The sequence below is a fragment of the Dasypus novemcinctus genome, chromosome 15 (assembly GCF_030445035.2).
Source record: "Dasypus novemcinctus isolate mDasNov1 chromosome 15, mDasNov1.1.hap2, whole genome shotgun sequence".
NCBI lineage: Eukaryota > Metazoa > Chordata > Mammalia > Cingulata > Dasypodidae > Dasypus > Dasypus novemcinctus.
Window position 1 is genome coordinate 93977156 of NC_080687.1, and position 23869 is coordinate 94001024.

General features: G+C 41.0%; 1 long non-coding RNA gene across 2 annotated transcripts in view; it reads right to left on the reverse strand.

The window, feature by feature from the left end:
- The window catches only part of LOC131273450 (uncharacterized), a 93175-nt gene extending 70188 nt beyond the window's left edge, over positions 1–22987 (reverse strand). For both annotated transcript variants that reach the window (XR_009180671.1, XR_009180670.1), the window contains exons 1-3: positions 22750–22987; positions 19612–19771; positions 1985–2068 (exon numbers count right to left, since the gene is read on the reverse strand). This is a non-coding gene — a long non-coding RNA (uncharacterized lncRNA). The remainder of the gene's footprint in view (positions 1–1984; positions 2069–19611; positions 19772–22749) is intronic.
- Between the last annotated feature and the right edge of the window lie 882 nt (positions 22988–23869).

Sequence of the window (23869 nt, forward strand, 5' to 3'; positions counted from 1 at the left end):
AATTTTAGAATGAATAGATATTTTAATCTTATCACTCACTTTCTGTCAACTGGGTCATCCCTCTCACTTGTCAGAAAGATCTAAAAGTAAGTTTGGGGCATCCTACTAGGTTTTCCTGGTGACAGTAAAAAGACTTGGAGTTTCCCTTTTTCATCATTGCCATATAGAAGGTTTTTAAACATTTTTTAGCACTGAAAATTTTTCTTCAAATGAACTTTTAGACATTACACATGCCTAGTTAACTTCAAGTTTGCAGTGATGAATAGATAAATTTCACAGGAAATGGTTTTTACAGACATATCTTAAATTAACAGACCCGTTTTTATGGTATCCTTGGGTCATATTTAATGTGTCATTAAGCCAGCGTTTCCCAAACATATATAATTGTACACTAGTTTTAGGAGATATTAATAGGAGTTAACAATAATAATAGCACTTATATGCCAGATGCTAGTCTAAGTGAGTGACATATACTAATTCATTAATTCTCAACTAATCCTATGAGGTATATTTTCTAGAAGAGAGAAATGAGCCACAGAAAGAGTGAGTAAAGCTTGCCCATCAGCAGGAGTCTGGAAGAGACAGAGCTGAGATTTGAGTCCAGTCTGACTGAGTCTATGCTTATAGTCACTACACTTACCTGACTTTCTAATGTTTAAATAAGTTTGAGAAATTTTTTGTTACACACATTTCTTTGCTATGGAACTTGTACACTGATAAGCACTTTGAACCTCCAAGAGAGAACCAGAGTATGCAGAGGTTCCTAAACTTATTTCACCACAGAACTTCTTTCACACAGAGTAAATGTGTGCAGAACACATTTTTGGAAATGCTATTATTAAATGGTATTTCTTTATCTCTTTAAACAGAAGCCCTCCTCCACAAGCCAATTTTGGGCTTTAATCAATAGCTTAAAACTCTAAACACAGATAACATTAATATTATGCTATTCTCTCAGCTTGTTGGAGTTTGGGTGACCAAAATCCCTCGACTGGGCTGAGGGTCCAGGAAAGGAGCCTTTCAAGTTCTACGTGGTGTCGTCCCTAAAGGTATGTTATACCCTAAGCTCATATGCTACAGGCCTCCCTCAGATTCTTACACACTGTTAATGCAAGCACGGGCCTGTCTTTTAAATATTTCTGCCAATTCACATATCTTGAATCGTAATGCAATTCTAACATCCACTAATCTAACTGATAAAAATCTATTTATGGGAAGCGGACTTGGCTCAACTGATAGAGCGTCCTCCTACCATAGGGAGGTCCACGGTTCAAACCCTGGGCCTCCTGACCTGTGTGGAGCTGGCCCATGTGCAGTGCTGATGCACGCAAGGAGTGCCATCCCACGCAGGGGTGTCCCCCGTGTAGGGGAGCCCCATGCACAAGGAGTGTGCGCCATAAGGACAGCCGCCCAGTGTGAAAGAAAGTCCAGCCTGCCCAGGAGTGGCGTCCCACACACAGATAGCTGATGCAACAAGATGACACAACAAAAAGAGACACAGATTCCCAGTGCCACTGACGATAGAAGTGGACACAGAAGAATATGCAGCGAAGGGACATAGAGAGCAGACAACTGGTGGGGGGGGGAAGGGGAGAGAAATTAAAAAAATAAATAAAAATCTATTTCTGACCTCCACCGTGGGAATTAACAACGTTTTGGGTGGAAAACAGAAGGCCTGTAGTGGCCCCTCTGGAGAATGGCTTCCTGAGTAGAGCGCTACCTCTTGGCCCCTGGACTGAACCCTCCGTTAGGCTATCAGCTGTCCCTGGGGAGAAGTTTATAGCTACCTGCACATGCAAGTTATCACACTGCCTAAACAGAAGCATTTTTTAAAAGAAATTACAGGCATAGAACAAGTTCTTTAAAGTGTAAGTTTGCCTAGTACATTTTAAAAATCTCATTTGCATACAGCTTATATTTATTATGAAAGAAAGTATACATATAATCCCTATTCCATTAACCAACTTTAAGTCATATCACTTACTTATTGCTTCTGCAACACATCAAAAAGTTCCTCCTTAATCTCTGCATAGTGTTGTTTTGCAGTCGAATTTATTCTACAATTAATCTAAGAAAAGGAAAAGTACATATGATTGTGTTTTAAATACAGATGATATCCCCTAAATTAGAAAGTCATACATAGAACTTATTAGGTATGAAACAGCATGTCTGACAATAGCAAATTTATGAAATCTACAATAAAGTGCAATAACATGCATTCTATGTTCACCCTTCATATTTTAGTTCAAGAAATAGAACTGTTCTTTGTTCTATTTGTTGAACTGTGGTCTTTGTTCAACAAAATTTAAGTTTGGCTCAAGTACAGGGCACTTGGAACGGTTTCTCATTTTCTACAAGAACCCAAAATGTGAAACAAAACATACTTCAAGCCAATTTTACATCATCATAGTGAGTTATGATATTTCCATTCTGAAATATTCTGTAGAATAAATCAAAGGAGTGAGAGGGAAGAGAGGTGCCCCTCTACATTTCCCAGAAATGTAGGGATTTATGTCTTGCGAGAAAACCGGAAGTCACTGGAGAATAAAAAGACATGGCAAAGTACATCGCCAAGGTAGTGATAATAGCATCACGTCTATCTACACTGAGGCCGACAGAAATGTGCCACAAGCCCCTAAACTCTTGGCAAGGACAGAGAAATGAAAACGGATTTTAAAAAAATACTGTTTTACAAAAGAAAAAGATAATTAGAGCAATTTGGGCATAAATGCTAATTCTGAGATTGGGGCTGAGGGCACAGTCACCTGTAAATGTCACAGCTCCCAGGAGTACCAATGAGAACGCGAATCCCACAACTCCGAGGCCGCAGCCTGGTTCCAGAGCTGTGGCCGGGAGAGCCCGGCAGGGTGAAAGCGGAAGCTACTCCTGGGGTCCCCTCTCCCCTACCTGCCTGCGGGGCTGCCCCACCCGACGCCGCGCCAGGAAGGGGCTGGGGCCGAGCGGCTGGAGGGGCGGAGGGGCTGGCGGGGAGGGGCGGCCAAGCGCTGCAGGGCTAGGAACTTGTGACTAGAATCAAACTTTCCTTAAACCGGGGCAAATTTTACTCGTGATCCTGGTAGGAGTTTGCTCTCCGCCTGTCTTTCGGGATGATGGCTTTTTTCCTTTACTTTTCATTCTTCTTTATTTATTTTTAATTTCCTAAAACAAAGCCGGTTAAAGCTGAAATCTTCGCCGATCCCTGGCTAACAGAAGATTTCTGCTACTTGGCCGTCACTGTCGCCCAGTTGCTCCCACACGCTGGGCACCGGGCCAACCTTCCTGTGCCCTCCCCGTCCACCCCAGGTGTCGCTGTCCCTCTGAGCCCTCCAACGTCTCGCCCTCACCCCGTGGTGAGGATGAGAGCCGGGTTAGCCCAGCTAGACGGCAAAGGACGAGCCGGCACCCTCGCGGACACGCCCACCCCCCCTCTTTACCTGGCGCTGGACAGCGGTCCGGACCGAAAACGAACTCCGCGCCCAGGGCAAGGCGAGCAACACAGCACCTGGCGGCGCCGAGATGCTGGCACGCGGGGAACAGCAGGCGCGCGGTCCGGAGCGCGCCATTCTCAACGCCGGGCGGCGGAGGGGACGGAGCACGTCCAAAGACCCCAGGGCCAGAATCGCTGTCCCCCAGATCCTTTTCTCGTTTGCGTCTAAGGGAAGGGACGCTTCCTACATACCCTGATTCTGAAGAAGGTTACATCCAGTTTTTGGCTTCCACTATGAGTTGGAGAGACTGACCAGAGGGTTGAATGTTTTCTGGCCAATGTTAAATATGATTAAAATAGTCAAAGTCCATAGTCATTTGTCAGGAGGAATAAAATTATTCCATTTACTCAAGGTATCTTTTCCTAAGTTTAGGAAGAAGCAATCACGTATTCATTGTAAATTAAAAATACACTCATACTCCTGGTAGAGTAAACCAGAAAAATGTAAACTAATGCCAAACAAATGAAAATAAACATGGAAAGAAAGTGTTTAAAGTGTAGATGAAGCATACTAAATTTCTGTAGGCAAATTACAATATAAAAATTACCACAAAAAGGAAGAAATAAAGATCTGTTTGCTACTATGTGTTGGTACATATTCTGATGCTGAGTAAAAAAACTGTCACAGTTGAAAACATGGAATAAAAAGATTAAACTCATATTTAGTATTTCTGTAAAGTACTTTGTGAGATACAAAACTGAATAAAACCTGATCATTGATTTGTGTCAGGCTAGTTACCCTAAGGTCAGACCTAAGCACACAGAGGAGAGCTTTTAGATGGTGGCTGTTTTTCTAAGAGGTAACAAGATATTACTAAATAGTGTTTTGGGGGCAGGCAGAGTATTAAGTAATAAAGTCAAATGAGTGACAGATACAGGGTAGTATCTGAGTTAAGAAAGTAATAAAGTCAAATGAGGGAAGTGGACTTGGCTCAAAGGATAGAGCATCCACCTACCACATGGGAGGTCCAGGGTTCAAACCCCGGGCCTCCTGACCCATGTGGTAAGCTGGCCCATGTGCAGTGCTGATGCACGCAAGGAGTGCCCTGCCATGCAGGGGTGTCCCCCACATTGGGGAGCCCCACACGCAAGGTGTGTGCCCCGTAAGGAGAGTTGCCCCATGCAAAAGGAAGTCCAGCCTGCCCAGGAGTGGCACCACACACATGGAGAGCTGACGCAACAAGATGATGCAACAAAAAGAGACACAGATTCCCAGTGCCACTGACAAGAATTCAAGCGGACACAGAATACACAGCAAATGGACATAGAGAGCACACAACTGTGGGGGGGGAGGGGGGAGAGAGAAATAAATAAAAATAAAATCTTAAAATAAAAAATGAGTGACAGATACAGGATAGTTTGAGTTAAGAAAGTTTCTGTATAACACATACTATGGGATGTGTGACAACTAAGAAATAACCACTTACAAAAATTCACAATTTTGCCTTCATTTGAGCTCTATTGGTTAAAAGGCCAAAGTTTCTTCTCATATAATATAAATTGGTGCTATCAATATGCCATACACCCTCCCAATGGTGGCTCTAAATGTCCATCTTTATATATATATATATATATATATATATATATATATATATATATATATATTAGGTACTTGTTTACTTGTGGCCAATGTGCATATAAGTTATCTGCAGAGATGTGTTGATAGAACATTTGGGGCTTGCAATTTAGAACTTCATCATTGTTCTGAAGTCTCCACTAGCCACTCTGGACCTATGTCCCACCCTTCTCCACCTGCTTTGTGTCTGTGGGGAATAACCTTTATTGATTATATCAAAGCTTCCTTGACCTTTGGTCTCTATTTGGGTTCAGCCAACGGGAGGCCACAATAATAGATTAGAGGGCAGGAAAGAGAATCGTCAGTGTATTTAAACTCATCCATTCTTTCAGCTACAGTTTGACAGTGCTTGTGTCAGATTTATCCCTAAGTAGTTCATAATTTTTTGACACTATTGTAAATGGTGTTTTTGGTAAATTTTATCCCGCAAATTCTGATATGTTCTGTTTTTATTTCATTCAAATCAAAATACTTCCTAATTGTGAATTTGATTTCATCTGTGATCAATGGATTATATAGAAGTGTTTTATTTTCTTTCCAAATATTTGGGGATTTTCCAGAGATATATATTATTAATTTCCAATTTAGGGAAGCAGACTTGGCCCAATGGCTAGGGTGTCTGCCCACCACACGGGAGGTCCGCGGTTCAAACTCTGAGCCTCCTTGACCTGTGTGGAGCTGGCCCATGCCCAGTGCTGATGTGTGCAAGGAGTGCCATGCCACGCAGGGGTGCCCCCCACGTAGGGGAATCCTACATGCAAGGAGTGCGCCCCATAAGGAGAGCCACCCAGCACCAATGAAAGTGCAGTCTGCCCAGGAATGGTACCACATACATGGAGAGCTGACACAACAAGATGAAGCAACAACAAAAAAAGAAACAGATTCCCGTGCCGCTGACAAGAACAGAAGTGGACAATAAGAAGAACACGCAGCAAATGGACACAGAGAACGGACAACTAGGGTGGGGTGGGGAGGGGAGAGAAATAAATAAAAAATAAATCTTTAAGAAAATATATTTCCAATTTAATTCCATGGTAGGGAGAAAACATACTTTATATGACTTGATACCATTTAAATTTATTGAGATTTGTTTTATGGCCCAATATTTTGTTCATGGGTTGGAAGACTCAATAATTTTATGATGTAAGTACATTCACTGCAATCCCAATCAATATCCCAGTAGGCTTTGTTTTTTAGAAATCTAGGGACTGAACAACCTAGTAAACCCAGAGGTGGATGAGGATTGTGGTTAATAATGCAAATACAAGAATGTTCTTCTATGAACTAGAATAAATGGACTCCACTGTTACAAGGTGGTGAAAAATGTAGTGAAGCATGGGAAAAATACAATGAATGTAACTTATGGAATGTAGTTAGCAATACTGTAATATTCTTGCATCAGTGTCAAAGAAGGTACTATAACACTACGGATCAATAAGAAGGAGTATCAGATTTTTTTTCTTTTGAACTAAGGAAAATGTTCAAAGGTTTACTGGGGCAATGACTGCACAACTCTGTGATGAAAGTGAGAGCCACTGAGCATACACTTTGGATAGAATGTACAAGTCATTGCATGGGAAAAATACAATTAATGCAACTTACGGACTATAGTTAACAGCAATATTGTAATATTCTTCCATCAATGTCAAAGAAGGTACTCTATCAACACTATGGGTCAATAATGGGGGATATGGGATTTTTTCTGTGGACTAAGGAAAACATTCAAAGGTTTACTGAGGCAATGATGCAAAACTCTGTGATGAAAGTGAGAGCCACTGAGTGTTCAACTTGGATAGAATATACAAGACATGAACTGTATAACACAGTGAACCATGTGGTGGAAGATGGACTGTGGTTGACAGTACAAACATGAGAGTGTTCTCTCACAAACTATAACAAATAAACAATACCAATAGATAGTGTTAATAATAGGGGGTGTATGGAAAAAATATACCAGGTGTACACTGTGGTTCATAGTAGTAACAGTCTGATCATGTTCTTTCATAATCTGTAACATGTTCCATAACACCGTTAAGGTGTAGGCGGAAGGGCGATAAATTGGAAATCCTGCACATTATGCATGATTATTTTGTAGGCTTATAACTTCTCTAATAATAATAAAAAATAGATCCATGCATATATGGACAATAGATGTTTCGATAAAGGTATAAAGGTATAAAGGTATAAAGGCAATTCAGTAATTCAGTATAGTCTTTGCAATAAATGGTGCTGAATCAATTGGATATCCATATACAAGAAAATTAATTTCAATCCATAAGTCATCTACATCAAAAATGAACTCAAAATGAATCATAGAATTAAATCCAAAATCAAAAACTCTAACTTCTAAGATAAAGTCATTGTGGCCTTAGTTACAGATCAGAGAGATCAAAGGGCATGAAGAAGAATGGTCAGTGTATTTAAACTCTGAGCACTCTCTCAGCTACAGTTTGATAGTGGTTATGTCAGATTTATGCATAAGTCTTCCATAATTTTTTTTTATTTCTTAGGTACAACCCCAACAGCACAATCTATAAAAGAATAAATTGATAAATTGGACCTCATCAATATAAAACACTTCTCAAAAGACACTGGTAAAGAAATGAAAAGACAAGCCACAGACAGGGGAGAAAAATCTTTGGAATACAGATATTTGATAATTATATAAAGAAATCTATATAATTTAATAATTACATAAAGAACTCTCAATAACAAGAAAAAATAAAATTCAATGATAAGAAAACAACTCAATATTTTTAAATGGGCAAAAGATTTGAACAGATACTTCAGTGTAGATTTACAATTGGCAAAGGAGCAAATGAAAAAATGCTCATCATCATTCACCTTTAGAAAAATGCAAATTAGAACCAAGAGAAACCACTATAAAACTCTTAGAATATCTTCACCAATAATGACCGTAACAAGTGTTGGTGAGGATGGAGAGAAACTGGAACTGGCATATAAAACAATGAAACAATTAGCAGTTTGGTAATTTCTTAAAGAGGTAAACATATACATGATACAGCCATTCCACTCCTAGTTATTTACTTAAGGGAACAAAAATCATATTCCATAAAAGACTGGGAAGTGAATTTTCATAGCAGCTCAATTTTTAATAGTTTATAATTTGTGCATCAATTAAATCTCAATAAAGTTGTTTTAAAAAGTAGAGCTAAGGGGCAGCAGATTTGGCTCAATAGAGCATCCACCTACCACATGGGAGGTCCAGGGTTCAAACCCAGGGCCACCTGACCTGTGTGATAAGCTGGCCCACGTGCAGTGCTGTTGTGCACAATGGGTGCCCTGCCACGCAGGGCTGTCCTCCACACACAAGGAGTGCACCCTATAAGGAGAGCCGCCCAGTGCAAAAAAAATTGCAGCCTGCCCAGGAGTGGCGATGCACACACAGAGAGCTGACACAGCAAGATGACACAACAAAAAGAGACACAGAATCCCAGTGTGCTGCTGACAAAAATACAAATGGACACAGAAGAACACACAGTTAATGGACACAGAAAACAGACAACTGGGGGGTGCAGGACAGGGAAGGGGAGAGAAATAAAATAAAAATAAATAAATCTTTTTTAAAAAGTAGAGCTAAGGAGACTCTCCATAGAAAATTATTCAACCAGCACAGACTGTAAACTCAACTGCCCACAGGTGTTAGCATGGCATCATACTGACAAATGACCAAAGACCTAGGAAAATTGGGAATGAGAGTGGGTCAAAGTGGAACACTCATTTACCATCTAAAGATATTCAAAATAAAAAAGAAATACATAAAGCTGCTGATGCTAAACAAAACAATCCATGGACCAGGTGTAGCCCAGGAGCAATGAGTTTGTGATATCTGTGCCTTTCTCTCCCATTCTTCCAACTCATTCATGGGCCAACTATGAAGAGGGACACTCAGAAATGCCACTGCTGGGAAAGCCCTCCCCTTGGCATTGTGAAATCCAATCTGTTTATTGTAAGAAGGAACTGAAGTTCACATTGAAGTACAGACTTTACTGAAATAACAATAGAATATAGCCATAGCAGCACTGGGATTCAACTGAAGCCTCCCTAAATTCCAACCTAGGGCTGTTTTGCCACCACCCCATTGTTGCATCCCTGTAAAGGAAGTCAAAAAAGGAGGATTTTAAGACTACACCATGAAGCTTGAAGTCTCTCATTCCAGCTGAATGAAGTTCATTGCATTAGTTGATTAATTCACCTACCAATCTCCAGAGAAAAATGAACAAATCAATCAGCTGATACTGCAAGGAAGTGGCTCCCAGCTACCTCCCTTATGCCAAGACCTGTCCTTACACTTAAAGATTAGAGATTGGACCCCAGCACTCCAAATGGCATTTAACCAGTAACAACTTAGGTGGCTGTAGGTGGCCAGAACATGGTGTGTGTAGAAAGGAAGCTTGCAGACTTGGACCTATGCATACACAGGACCTCAGAGCCAGCTCCTACCTCTCCTTGTGGGACTCTCATCATTAAAATATCACAGGTAAAGGAGCTAAACACACATTTTCTTGTTACTACAATTATTCATATTTAAAAGTCCCTTTGGGAGTGTGTGAGTGCTCATCTTGTCATATGCATTATATCAGTGGGTGGAAACCCATATAATGAGTGAGAAGGTGGTAGACTCCCATCCTGGGGAGGCCTGCTACATCTTCAAATAGAGGAACAGGAGTCTCTCCAGAGCATGGGCGGTGCCTAATAGAGGACAGATCAGTAATGTCAAGCCCTCAGTGTTTTGCAAGAAACAGTGCATCTTGTCCTTCAAGAAGGGAAGCCTGGTGGTTGCCATGAGTCCTTAATGGAGGGGGAGAGAAGAGTGGAATAGATGGAACTGGCATTTGGGGGGCAATGGAAGTGTTTGTTCTACATGATCTTGCTCTGATGTATAAGCCATGTTAAATTTCATCAAAATTTATAACAGCATATGGCCCAAAATGTAAACCTAATGTAAACCATTGACCATGGTTAGTAGCTATGTTTCAATATTTGTATGTCAGTTGTAACAAATGTACCATCCACACATACAAAGTTATTAATAGACGAAGGGGGAAAAGGGGAAGAATATTAGGTATATGGGAGTCCTCTGTACTCAACGCTTGATTTTTCTATAACCTAAAACTTCTTTGAAGAAAAAATGAAAAAAAGTAAGCCACTAGGGGAATAAACAGAAGAAAATGTCACAATGCATACATGACAACACCTTACAGTGCTGAAAGGCAAAATGTCAAAAAAAAAACTTTTTAAATATGTTTTCATTATTTTTTATTATCCCCAATTTTTAAAATTTTTATCTTTTTCAATTTTTTTTGTATTTTATTTCTTATTTTTAAAACTATTATTGTTTCATTTGCTTATTAATTGCATTTGGCTATTTATTGCTTCATTTTTGAAGAGGTTTTGGATCACAGAAGGGTTACAACTGTGGCAGAAGGGGGTCAGGGTGCAGGATGTCAGTAATGGGGGATACATGGGAAGAAGCTCATCTGGGCATATATATAAGGCATATAAATGTGTTCAAATGTTCATAGGGCATTGTCAGTAGCTAGAGATTCACACAATAACTGAAAGAATAATGAATTCCCATCCTGGGGAGTTCTGCCACATTCTATAATGGAACAGCAAGAATCCCCTGAGCACAGGGGCAATGACTAGTGAAGGAGAATGGTCCATTGATAGGCCCTTGATATTGATGACTGTGCTTATGAATCTTTATTCCTGAAACTGAAACTTAACCTAGTATTATAGGGTACTTAAAAGTTACCTCCTGAGAGCCTCCTTGTTGCTCAAATGTGGACTCTCTCTAAGCCAAATTCAGCATATAAATACATTACCTTTCCCCTCCAGCATGGGACATGCCTCCCTGGGATGAGCCTCCCTGGCACTGAGGGATTACTACCAAGCACCAACTAGCAATACAACTGGAAAAAAGACTTTGACTAAAAGGGGGAAATGGTAAAGACAAATGAGGTTTTTTTGGCTACGAGACTTCAAAGTGAGTTAGGAGGTCATTCCAGAGGTTATGCCTATGCATGTCTCAGCAGGATCTCATTTACTGCCAAAGTAGATACTACTCCAAATAGCAGGGCTCCTGAGGACTCTGGAGACATCCAGACACTATAGTCAGGGTAGATAGCTTTGTAGTTTGGTGCCTTGCCAGTGGGCCCTACTTTGGAATTTATGCTCCCCTGTGTGACAGAGTTGGACTCAGTTACAGTTTCCCTATACATAGCTCTTCTGTCCTATTTGAACCTACAATTAGAGTTGGTAGGTATACATCCAAGAGACTTAAATCTTTGGGCTGTCCATGTCCTACTGTCCAGTTCACTGGTCTCATGCAGGACAACTAGCAAGTTGGTGATGATGGACAACCACCACACCAAGGAACTGAGAGGGTCTACAACCACTAACAAGTGAGTCCCATCCATCAGCTGCCTGGGATCAAAGGCCCCTCTCAATTAGAGATGGAATGGACAACACCATCCCAGAATCCTCAGGATTGGGGAACAAAATAGGAACTAAAGTAGACTTACTGGTATTCTCCTATAGGCACATTGTGGTTCTGGCAATGGAAGAAATTTATATTACTGATGTGGAGGCAGTGGCCACTGAGGTTCTGAAGGCAGGAAGAGGGAGAAATACAGGTGTAATATGGGGGAATTTTAGGGACTTGGGAATTGTCCTGAATGACACTGCAATGACAGATATCTTGCCATAACCTACAGAATTGGGTGGGAGAGAGTGTAAACTTCAATGTAAACTGTAATCCATGCTTAGTGGTAATGCTACAAAATGTGTTCATGGATTGCAATGAATGTACCATATAAATGTTGCTAATATGGGAAAGTGTGGGAGTGTGGAGAGTAGGGTATGTGGGAATCCCCTATATTTTTTATGTAACATTTATGTAATCTAAGTATCTTTTAAAAAATAAAATAAATAAAAGGCCCTTGAGAGAAACATACGAGATGACTGCTGGATAATAAAACGAGGACACATCAGCAATGGAGACTTAGCTCCAAATGCTGCTGGAAATTTAATTTGAACTTGGGAAATACATCTACTACAAATGTGTGTGAGAATGGAGATCTCACTTTTGTTTTAACTTTTGGCAGCACAGTAAATGTACAAAGCAGCTTGACATTACTTGTGGTTAAAAGAAAACATTAGTTATCAAAATAATATTATCACAGTATAAGTTTCACATAGAGGTGCTGTTTGAGCTGGTAGTTTTAGCCCTCAGTTCAAAAAATTACACAAAAACTTTAGCAGTGCTAAATTGAATTATTGTGTGATTATTCTGCAAGTCAGTATAATCAGCTTTCGTTTCTGACAAAAAATCACAGAATGAATGATGGTTAAGTCAACACAAGTGAACTTCATTGAACCAGTATTGATATCACTGGTTCAATTATACATGGCAGATTCAAATATTTTCTATAAAGTTCCTGCTGAAGAATGATATAATGAATAATCATGGGTTTTAACACCTTCCATTTTCACACGCTATGTACATTTTTCCAAATAAGCCTTTTTCTGGTCTCCACATATTTTGCAACATTTGTCTGTATTAATAACACATTTTAGCAGATTTCACTTCAGTTTGTACTGAATTTGTACTTTCAAAATCTTTGAAAATATTCTCATCTGTTCATAGAATCGAACTTTTCTGCCACTTCAAACTTGGAATCAATCAATTCCTCAAATAAACAACTGAACGATACTGGTAGTGTCCACTAACTCATCAAGACTCAAGGAATTTGAAATAATTTGCCTTGCTTTTCAATTAACTATTGCTGTTGCTCGCAATATCCTTAATTCTTAAAGCAACTGTTTTCACCAAAGACTAAAAGTCTTAAAGTTAATTTTTTCCTGGAAACTCTTCTTTTTGTTACTGCAATCAAACACCATGATTTAATGAACTTACAATCAGTAAATGGCTTTCTTTGTTCACTAAAATGAACCACTTGAAAATTCAGTTGCAACCTAATTTTTATTTTATATTTTTGTGGAGAAATTCTGCTGTGCTGAAATATTCCATTTAAATGTTCTAATTTATCTGACCATCACTTTCCTGTGATTTGGGAATATTTGATGAGTACATAATCTGTTAATGTCAATGTATTCTGTAATCTTTTAGCACAGCTATGGTGTTATTACATAATAAACACAATGCTGTGCCCTCTAATTCAAAAACAAAATGATCTATGCTCTACTGTGCCTTAAAAGCATGATATTTAAAATCTACTTTTATCTTATTTTTTTGGCTTGGTATGATGGGTATGCACTATTCAAAAAAAATAAAGACTATCATGACATGGTGACATGCATTGCACTTAAAACACTGTTAAGTTACTACAACACTGAGATTTTAGAGTGGTGAGCAGCACTGCAAAGCTATGAGAGCAGTCTGTCTCACAACAAATCAAATCTGTTGCAGCATAAAAGCAGCCATAGATAATATATACAATACATATAAAAAATGCACATGGCTGTAGCCCAATAAAACTTTGTGTACTGAAACATGAATTTCATATAATTCTCATGTGTCACAAAATATTATTCTTCTTTTGACTTTTTTCAACAATTTAAAAAATGTAAAAATCACTCTTAGCTCATGGACAATACAAAAAAAAAAAAAACAGGCAGTAAGCTAAATTTGACTAGTGGACCACAATTTGCCAACTTCTGCCATAAACCTTCAGTAATTAACAGGGTATCATGTTGGCAAAAGGACATATGAACAATGAAACAAAATAGAGTTTTGATGCAGACCACACATACAATATATAGATATTCAACATTTTTTCTCTTCAAAAAAAAAATGACTGTAGAAAATTGGACATCCATAAGAAAAAAAATTACTTAATCTATACCTACCCCAAATTAAAAAAATAACTCTCAAACAATAAAACCTAAAAGCAAATATAGGAGAAAATAGTTGTGACCCTCTGGTAGGTAAAAACTTTTTACCTAGGATATTAAAAAGTACAAACCATTTTAAAATTTTTTGAAAAAGTGGACTTCATCAAAATGAAAAACCTCTATTCTTTGAAAGACCAAATTGAGAATATTAAAACACAAGACAAAAACTGGAAGAAAATATTTTCAAGACTCTTAGCTGATAAAACACTGATATCAAGAACATATAAATAACTCACATTTCAATAATAAGAAAAAATATTTAAATAGGCAAAAATATTTGAACATGTATTTCAACAAAAAAGAGATTTGTTTAGTGGATATGCACATCAAAACATGCTCGACACCATTGTTATTATGGAAATATAATTCAAAACCACATTGAGATTCCACTCCACATATATTAGAATAGTAAAAGTAAAAATATTGACAATATCAAGCGCTGGCAAGAATACAAAGCAACAGGAACTCTCTGTTGTCAGAAATGCAAAAATGGTACAGCCACTCTGAAAAACAATTATTATTTTAAACATACATTTACCACATGTACAGAAATCTCACCCTTAGGAACTTATGTAAATCAAATGAAAACCCATTGCTGTGCACAGAATAATGGTCCCCAAAGATTTCTATATCCTAATCCCCAGAACCTATGAATATGGCAGATGGCAAAAGGAAATTAAGGTTGCAGACAGAATTAATGTTGCTAATTAGCTGATCTTAAAATAAGGAGATTATCCTGTACAATCTGGGTTTGCTCAGTGTAAGCACAGGGGTCTGTAAATAGAGAATCAGAGTCAGAGAAAATGTGACAACAGTAGTAGGGGTCATTATGATTTGACTGAAGGCTTTGAAGATTGGACAGGGCCACAAACAAAGAAACACATGCAGCCTCAAAAAGCAGGAAAAGGTAAGGAAGCATAATCTCCTTGAGAACCTCCAGAAAGGCAACCAACCCTGCCAACACCTTGATTTTAGTCCAGCAACACCCACTTTAGACTTCTGATCTACAGAACTATAAAATAATAAATTTGTGTTAAGCTAATACATTTGTGGTCATTTCTAACCACAGCAATAGAAAACTAAAATATCTATGTACACACAAAATCCTGTTAAGTGAATGTTTATAGTAGCTTTATTTATAACTGCAAATAGCTGGAAACAACCCAAATGTCCATCAACTGGTAAATGAATATTTAATATATTAAAGTAATTAATACAATGTAGTTCCACTATAAATAAAAGGGAACAGGCAACTGATACATGCAAGAATATGAATGAGCCTTAAAAGGATTATGCTAAGAGAAAAATGCCAGATTAATCATGTAAATTCCTGGCATTAGCAAAAATTCCTTGGAGAATTCCAGACCTTTCAAAGGCTATGAATCAGTGGAACCACACACAGATTTCTAAGAGGTAAAGGGGGAAAAAATTAATATTATGCTTATAGCTTGGATAAATAGACTTTGCTTATATGTATGATATGATAAATGTGATATAGAATGGAGTTGGGAAGTTGGAAGGCCCTGAGAAGAGTGGAGGGACTGACTAGGATAGAGCGGGAAGGACTAGGGGATCACCTTCCTCTTTGGGCCCCCACATCCACCCTAAACAACCTTTTGTGATTGTTCTACAGCTTTGGGACGTAGACTGTAGTCTAGAGAACACATTCTTAGTGCCTAATTGCCTGAGGTAGCAATGCACTTCAAAGGAGGCAACAGTGTTTAGCTTAAGCTCACCCTCATGGGCAGCTGATTCAATATTCTACTTCCTGTGGGAGGTGGGACTTCTCCTTCAGTTATTGTCTTCCAGAGAAAACAACCTTACCAACACTTGTAAAAGACATCAATCAGGCTGAGCCCAGCTCCCAGCACACATGGATTCTCTTTTGATCCTCTCCCTCTCCCCACTTTTCAAAATCAATTGTGGGATCTAAGCCCCCTCTTGATATAGAGATGGAGTGAACATCACCATCTCAGTTTCCACAGAATGGAGGAACAGAATATGGATTAGAGCGCACTTACTGGTATTCTACTATAGAACTATTGTGACTAGTAATGGAAACAACTGTAGCATTGATGTGGAGAAAGTGGCCACGGTAGTTGCTGAGGGCAGGGAGAGGGAAGAAGAGATGTGATGTGGGGGCATTTTCTGGACATGGAGTTACCCTAAATGATATTGCAGGGACAGATACTGGACATTATATATCCTGCCAATAACCCACTGAATGGACTGGGGGAGAGTGTAAACTACAATGTACACTATTATCCATGTGATGCAGCAGTGCTCCAAAATGTATTCACTAAATGCAATGAATGTGCCAGAATGATGAAAGAGGTTGTTGATGTGGGAGGAGTGGGGTGGGATGGGTGTGGGGTATATGGGAACCTATTATATTTTTTAATGTAACATTTTTTTAATCTATGTATCTTAGAAAAATACAATTAAAAATATTTTTAAAAAATAAAGTTTCCTGGTTATCTCATGTTAAAAAAAAAAAGAAATCAATTGTGTAGACACAGAGAGAGACCAGAGACAGAGTCTCCTGAAAGAAGAGAAGATCATGTTTCAAGGGGAACAGTTTGGGCAGGGTAGGGTTTCTATCTGAAGCTCACAGACCATCTGCCCCAGTGGGGTAAAGCCCTCCGGGATAAATTCTCAAGCATGGGAATCCAATAGTCAAAGTCCCTCACACGGATCACTTTCTCATCTCAGGTGACTTTGGGCCAAGCTTTTCCTTTGTGTTAAGTCTGATCTGGAGAGCAATGCTGGCCCTCAGAAAGCCTCTGTTCAGATGCTAGAGCTGGAGATCTGCCCTCAGTAAGCAGAATCCCATCCAATAATGTACACAGACAGGCACCTATAGGGCTGCAAGTCTGTGCCCTTCTCAGCAAAGGACTATTGACTAAAAATTCAGTTAAAGATGACAGAAAGGCCTTTGAGTTTTTCAAAGCTGAAAAATAGAAAATATTTTTGTTGATTTGAAATATGAATAAAAGGAAAAGAACCCAGAACTCCATTAATTCAAATATAGAAAGACTCATTACCGATGAATGATGACTATCTGCAGTTTGCATAGTGAGAGTGAGAGCTAAGTTTCCACCTTTATTCTTTCTTTCAGTATCAGTGAAGAACCTCAAGAAGAGAGCCAAAAGGGGGAACAACCAAAACCTCTAGTTACTCCAAGGATTAACCTTACCTCACCTGCCCATGGAGTCCCATATCCACAATCTCTGAGGGTATTAGTCGCCAGAGCCAGTCCCTCTCAGAAGACAGAGCCCTCATCAAAGAGACCCACGGAAGGAAGGAAATCAGAACTTGGGACACTTCCAATACTTTGCTCTACACATCCATTAAGATGAAAATGGGATGGTACTGAGCCATGGGTCTTGCCCACTAGGTGGCAAAGCAAGATGTAGAGGAACAAAGATTGGCTTGTTTTGGGGACAGAACCGTCTTGAGTTTGAACAGGTTGCTTAATTTCCCTAAGGCTCAGATTCCTCCAAAAGATCACTACTCTACTGGCCAATTTAGCCACAGGACCATTGGGAGGTTCACATGGGATAATGTGTGGGAAAGCACTTTGTAAATTATAAAGCACTATATATGCTTTCACCTCACAATTGTCATTGACCATTTGTTCTATCTATGCTTATGTCTTTCAAAGTCTAACCTTCTAAATCTTCCAAGAAAAGACTTTATACTCAGCCACCTATGTGAACCCTTTTCTGCTATCATGATCACTTGTAACCAAGTCACCTGGTTGCCCAGGATAGAGAACTTGTCAGAAAAGAACTGAGATGGCATCGAAACTGCTCTTTCTTCAGAAAAGGTGAATTAATCTCCTTTTCTTTTCTTTATTATTCTAGGCATGGCCTATGCAATTTCTAAGTCCTAATGCAGTTTGGGGGAACATGGAAGAGAGAACCAAAAGGAAAGAGAATGTGAAAAAAGCCTGAGGATGAGAGACAAAAAGCACATTGCCAATTCAGGATGTGGTGACAGCCAACCTGCCAGGTGCTCTGGTTCCATTCTGCTCCTGACTGAAGCTTATACCTCCTGTCTCCCACAGCTGCTACCTGGACAAGCTTTGGGTTACAGTGGTACCAAGATTTCTGCTCAAAGGAGAGTGACTGAGCAACGGCATAAGTTGACCAGCTATTTGGGAAGACTGGAAATACTGCTCCCCCATTGCCTCCCTTGGCTTCTATGCCTTCTATCTTAGTTTCCTGGGGTTGTCATAATAAAGTACCCAAAAATGGGTAGCTTAAAACAACAGAAATTTATTGTCTCACAGTTCTAAAATCTAGAAGTCTGAATCAATGTGTCAGCAGGGCCATGCTTGCTCTGAAGTCTGGGTGGCGGTGGCTTCCCTGCAATCCATGGCATTCCTGACTTGTGACATAGCTCAGTCTCTGCCTCTGTCACATGGTTGTTCTCTCTCGCTCACTACTAACTCTTTATTACCTCTTGTAAATGAGAAATGTGGCACCCACAGGGGATCAGAAAAAACATGCATCTTAGGAACTCTCCTTCTTTGATCCAGACCCTCAACAGGGGCTAGAAGCCCACATTACTCAGGTTGGAGTAAAACAAAAGGAGGAGGTGGGTCCTATCTCTCCAGGTCACTGAATTCCTACATCTGTTTAAGCTGAGAGAGGCCAAATCTGGACCCCTTCTCCAGCCTGCCTTTCTCTCTTCAAGCTCCTTAAAGGAAATTACGACAAGCAATTCAGTCCCCACTCTGGATAATCCTCACCCTGCCCTCTCACCCATGGAAGAGGATGACCAGGGGACCTATGACTTCTTGGATTAGTCATGGGATTGCAGAGACCCCTGTGACCCAGGATAGTAGACAAACATTTCAGCTCCTCACACCCAGCATCATGGGCCAAATCTGGCAAAGGGGGACTTCACAGATGATAAACAGAGGAAGCTCAGAGCAAAATACAAGTTCAACAACAGCAGCAATGAGTCCAGTGAATTGAGCAGGAGTTGTGCCCCCAAGAAATTCCATTCACATAATAGTAATAGTGCCACTTACAGAGGAGAGGTCACCAAAGAAAGGGCTCGGTATACACTTTGGGAAAAGGAAGTTGCAAATCAATCTAGGAATTCCTTAGAGGGCCAGAATCTAGACTGTCAAGTCAAGGAATCCTCAGCTCTAAAGCCACATTTGGAAGATGTCCTGAGAGTCAGCTGTGAAATTTTCAAAAGCAAACCAGAATCTGAATAGTCTAGGGGTCCCAGTGACCAAGAAGTGTTCCCCACTACCAATAACACCAGTTGACCATGATTCACAATAGTCATGCTTTAAAGTAAAGCTTGCTGGTGAGTTAAAGTTCAAATTGGAAGTAACACCTCAGAGTTGGTCTTTGTGCCTTCACAGAATATAGTAAATAGTTTAGGCTTTTCAGGCTACAGTCTATGTCACATATTATTCCTTTTTGAAAAATCTATTTTAAAAATGTAAAAAACATTATTTTTAGCTTGGGGGCTGTACCAAAAGAATATCCCAAAGCCAAATGTCCTCAAGTTGGAGTTGGAGTTGGCCCAGAAAAATAAGACCACAGACTTAGATTTAGATTCTAACTTCTCACAATTCACTCACCAAGTGTTCTCAGTGAGTAGACGGCAGCTTCTCGGGTGCTGTGCATCCCTGTGGAGGCTAGGAGGAGCAGCCTGGGCAAGCAGGAACCCTGGATCCTGAACCTTCTAGCCCTATAGCAAATCTAGGACAAGAATTTGGCTTCACATGATGAGAGGGGACTCTAGGAGACAAAAAGGAGGAAAGCATCGAGAAATGGATGCAGAATTAGAGACTTTCCAAGCCAGAGGGAGGAGCCACCATGCAAAGGGACTACTAGTCACCCATGTAAGCAAGAATATGCCTTTCCTGACACAGAATGGAGAGGATTCTCCAAAGGGTAGTTTAGGTAAAATGATGAGGGGCTTTTTCCAGATACTTAACCCCAAAAGAAAAAGGTCAATGGGCTTGGAGTTTCCCTATAAAAAGGCAAAGTAGTGTCAAGCTCTGTGCAGAATCCAGGCCAGGTAGAAATGGAAACTGTCTTTATGGGAAGTAGGAACACTGAAGCTCAGGTGCACTGAAGAGATATAGGCCCAGCCTAGAGAACACACTGAGACCTGGGCATGTACTTCATTCACAGGGTGAAAGTTAGCTCTGGAAGGGCCCATGAATGGGTATTTCTACAATTACAGGTCTCCCTCCTACCTCATGCAAAGGAAAAGTACTGAGTGCCAGGTCATGAAGCCATCAAAGCTGCACTGACAGAGGTGTTCACGTAGGGACAGGCAGGTCAACGACATGGACAGACATCCATGAGAATTGTAAAAGTGAGTATCAACAACCATGCCTGAAGTATCCTCCCCACAAGCCCCAAGGTCTCTCATAACCAAGGATACTTTTTCTTTGAAAATATATTTGTGGTTTTTTTTTTTTTTCAATAGGAGCATGTTGCCTTACATCTGTAACAGGTTTAGGGAATAAATTTAGGATATCTCAGAAGTTTGGATTTGGAAAAAGAAGCTTGCTAGCTTTGGCTCTTTTAAATGCCTTTTTGAATTTCTAAAAGGTGACCAGATGTATGAAGCAGTTGACTGTGGCACTTACCCACTGCCATTCTCCTAGTTCCTTCATTTATACCTATGCAGATGCCTATTTTTTAATTTGGTTTTGAATTAACAATATTACCAATGTTTGTGTGTGTGTAGATGTGTGTGTGTGCATATTTTAGGAGTGCTTTGTCAATGTGAGAAAAGCCAACAAGGCCTCCTCTCTAGGAGCTCCCCTTCTCCCACTACTATGCAGGCATAACAGGACCAGAAATCCCTACTCAGCTTCTAGGAAGGCCACAACAAAAGTAGCTTCACAAAGCCCAAAGGGAAAAAACTAGAATTTGGTGGTGGCCAGGCCCTGATTTCAGAGCTGAGAGGAGAAACCTGTGATCCTGAATCCCTTGGTGGCGAATAGGTCCCACCTGCCCCAAGACACTTCTTTTCTCTCAGATAAAGGCTGAAGAAATGGATTCTGCTCTCCACTTTTCAGTGTAGGCTTTAATATAGAAGTCTACCATCTTCCCTTCCTCTACTCTATCATACTTTAGAGCAGGAGGGACTACAGAAATTCCAGCTCTGGGTACATATGAGCAGAGGAGCCATGGAGAGGCTGCTCAGGACCATGTTTGCCTCCCAGCCTGAATAAACATGGTCTCATACTCAATGACCCTTTCATGAGTGCCAAACCCAAGAGTGGGCAGAAGCTGCTCTATGAGTGGCATATCTGTGGGCATATGAGTGTAGTAACCTGATACTCTGAACCAAGAGTGGAATGGGGCGGTAAAGAAATATCTTTCCTTTCTGTCTCTTGCCTCCAATAGGAGGAGGGCAGGGGAAAAGGAGAGCAGAGAGAAGGATTTAGCAAGTCTGAGAGAGGGAAGGGACATGCAATTCCAGGCTTGAATGAGGGATCTCTGAGGGATGAAACGGGGTCCCTGTTATGGGACGAGCGGGGTCCCTGTTGCGGGACGAGTGGGGTCCCGTTGTGGGATGAGCGGGGTCCCTTTTAAGGGACGAGTGGGGTCCCATTGTGGGACGAGCGGGGTCCCTGTTAAGGGACGAGTGGGGTCCTGTTGTGGGACGAGAGGGGTCCCTGGCGTGGGGAAGAAAGCCTCCTACGGCCGCTGAGGCTTCCCTCGGGGGCTCCGAAGGTGTGGAGGGCGCACGACCCAGGAAGGAGTCGTGGAGACAGGCTGATGGCACAAGTCTGGTCTATTGTGGAAGGGGATGCAGATTTATAGGATTGGGGAGTGGTGTGGCGGGTTCTGATTGGCTAGGGCAAATGCTGTTTCCATATAAGGCAATGTTCTGGCATTGGGCTAGTGATTGGCCAGTAGAGTATGTGCTAACTCTTGATAGGCTGAAGCTGTTGCTGGGCAAACAGCGTACTAAGAGATTAGGTTTAAGGGAGGGGGGAGGGGAAGTGAGAGCTGGGCTAGGCGGGAGATAGGAAGGGGGAGGGTGGGGAAGGGGGAGGCTGGCTAGCTGTTAGCAGCAAAGGCCTAGTCAGGCGTGGTCACCTTGTCTAGGCCCAGTGGGCAGAGGCGATATCACCTCTTGTCGCACTGTTTGCCACTGAGGCAAGCTGGGTGCCCCTCCTCCCACAGATCTCTACATATCTTCAAGTATTTGTAGCCCAGGACATATAAATTGACCTTCAGTCTGGGTCATATTTCCCCCACCCTCACTCCAAAACAGCCCAGTCCTGAATGAGGAAAGACAGAATACTTTCCTGAAGAGAGTGCCATTTTACATTTTAGAAAATAGAAAATGTTCAGTGCAGCATATTATTTGTACATATTGGGGGTGGGGGAGTAATGGTTATGGTAGACCCTCCAGTGGTCAGGGGAAAATAGGGTAGAAGCTGCTTAAGGATCTATTGTGTGTATGTGGTGTTAATCTGTCTGGGAAATGAAATTTGAACTCAACAATAAGGTCCCCCCCTGATGGGCACTTGGAGATGGGAAGCCCACAACATGGAGATTCTTCATTGTTTATGGGGCAGCCACCTAGTACCTGGGGGAAAAGGTAGACAACAAATGAGGAAAAGGTTGGGGGTAGAATGTATGGGATAAGAAGAAAAGGAATGACCCAGCTGGTGGGAAGGAATGGAAACATCCCATTATTCCTATTCACGATCCACCAACACACAACCTGACCCACTCCTTACCTCTCTGAGGTCAATCTGAGCACCATAGAACAGTGGGACAGCTCAGAGGAAGTATGCATGAGCTTTTCTGTAATCATGAAGGCAACATCTGCAGGAAAGTTGTCTGGTGAGGCAAATTCTTTGAGGAAAGTGATCTTGGTATCTCCCTCTAATCAGATTTTATGACAATAGGCAGGATCTTGTCCTCAGTGTTCACTGTTCATCAATCACATGTTTAGAGGAGCAATGGTAGATCTTTTCCAGGGACACCTGCAAATCACGTACTATGGGTGAGTCAGGCATGTTCTACAAAAGTTTCAGTGAAACAGGGATTTGCCCTGAGCCTCTGACAGCCTACTGAAGTGAAGGCAGCCAAAGTCCCAAATGGGGACTCATCCATGTCACTGAGGTCTAAGCTACTGAAGGGCCAAGTATAGCAGCTACTCACAAAGAAAGTATCAAAAGGGTTGGAGCTATTAAAGAAGAAGGCAAATGTGGCAGTGGAGGTACCATGAAAGGAGAGTAGCAAGAGGAGCCACCTGCTATACTGTTTTTCTTCAGGCCTAGAGAAAGGACAAGTTGGACATAGTATGGCTTATCCTAGCTCTACTCTAGTCTCTTCATCCTACCCCAGCTCTCATATAAAACACCCAAAGAAGCAATATTTAGTTCCCAAAGAGAGGCCTTGTGCATGGCTTTTTTGTTCCTTGGCCCAAGACCAATGTTCTACATTGTTCTACAGCCCTGTTCTACAGCCCTATCCAGGCTCTCCCTGGGAAGATTATTTAACTGGGTGTTCCTGAAAAGGAAGAGATGGAGGGCACGTTGTGTTGAAAGAGGGGAGGGAAGAAGTTGCCCAATGTTAACAGTAGCTTCACATACTTGAAGAAAAGTATATGGTGAAGAGGACCTTAAGGGGCAAGGTGGAAGTCCTTCTAGGGTAGAATTCTCTTAGGAAGCAGCAGGGCTTCTTAAGGGGTGAGCTAATGTGTTTGCTGAGGAGAATATACAGCACTAAAGCCATGACAGGTGCATCAAAAGATGCCGGTGCTCACCCTTGACAGGGAGACTATACAGGCCCTGAATTTGAATGGGCCATTTGAGCCTGTTCAGTGAGCATCCCCATGGCAACTAGTGTTTT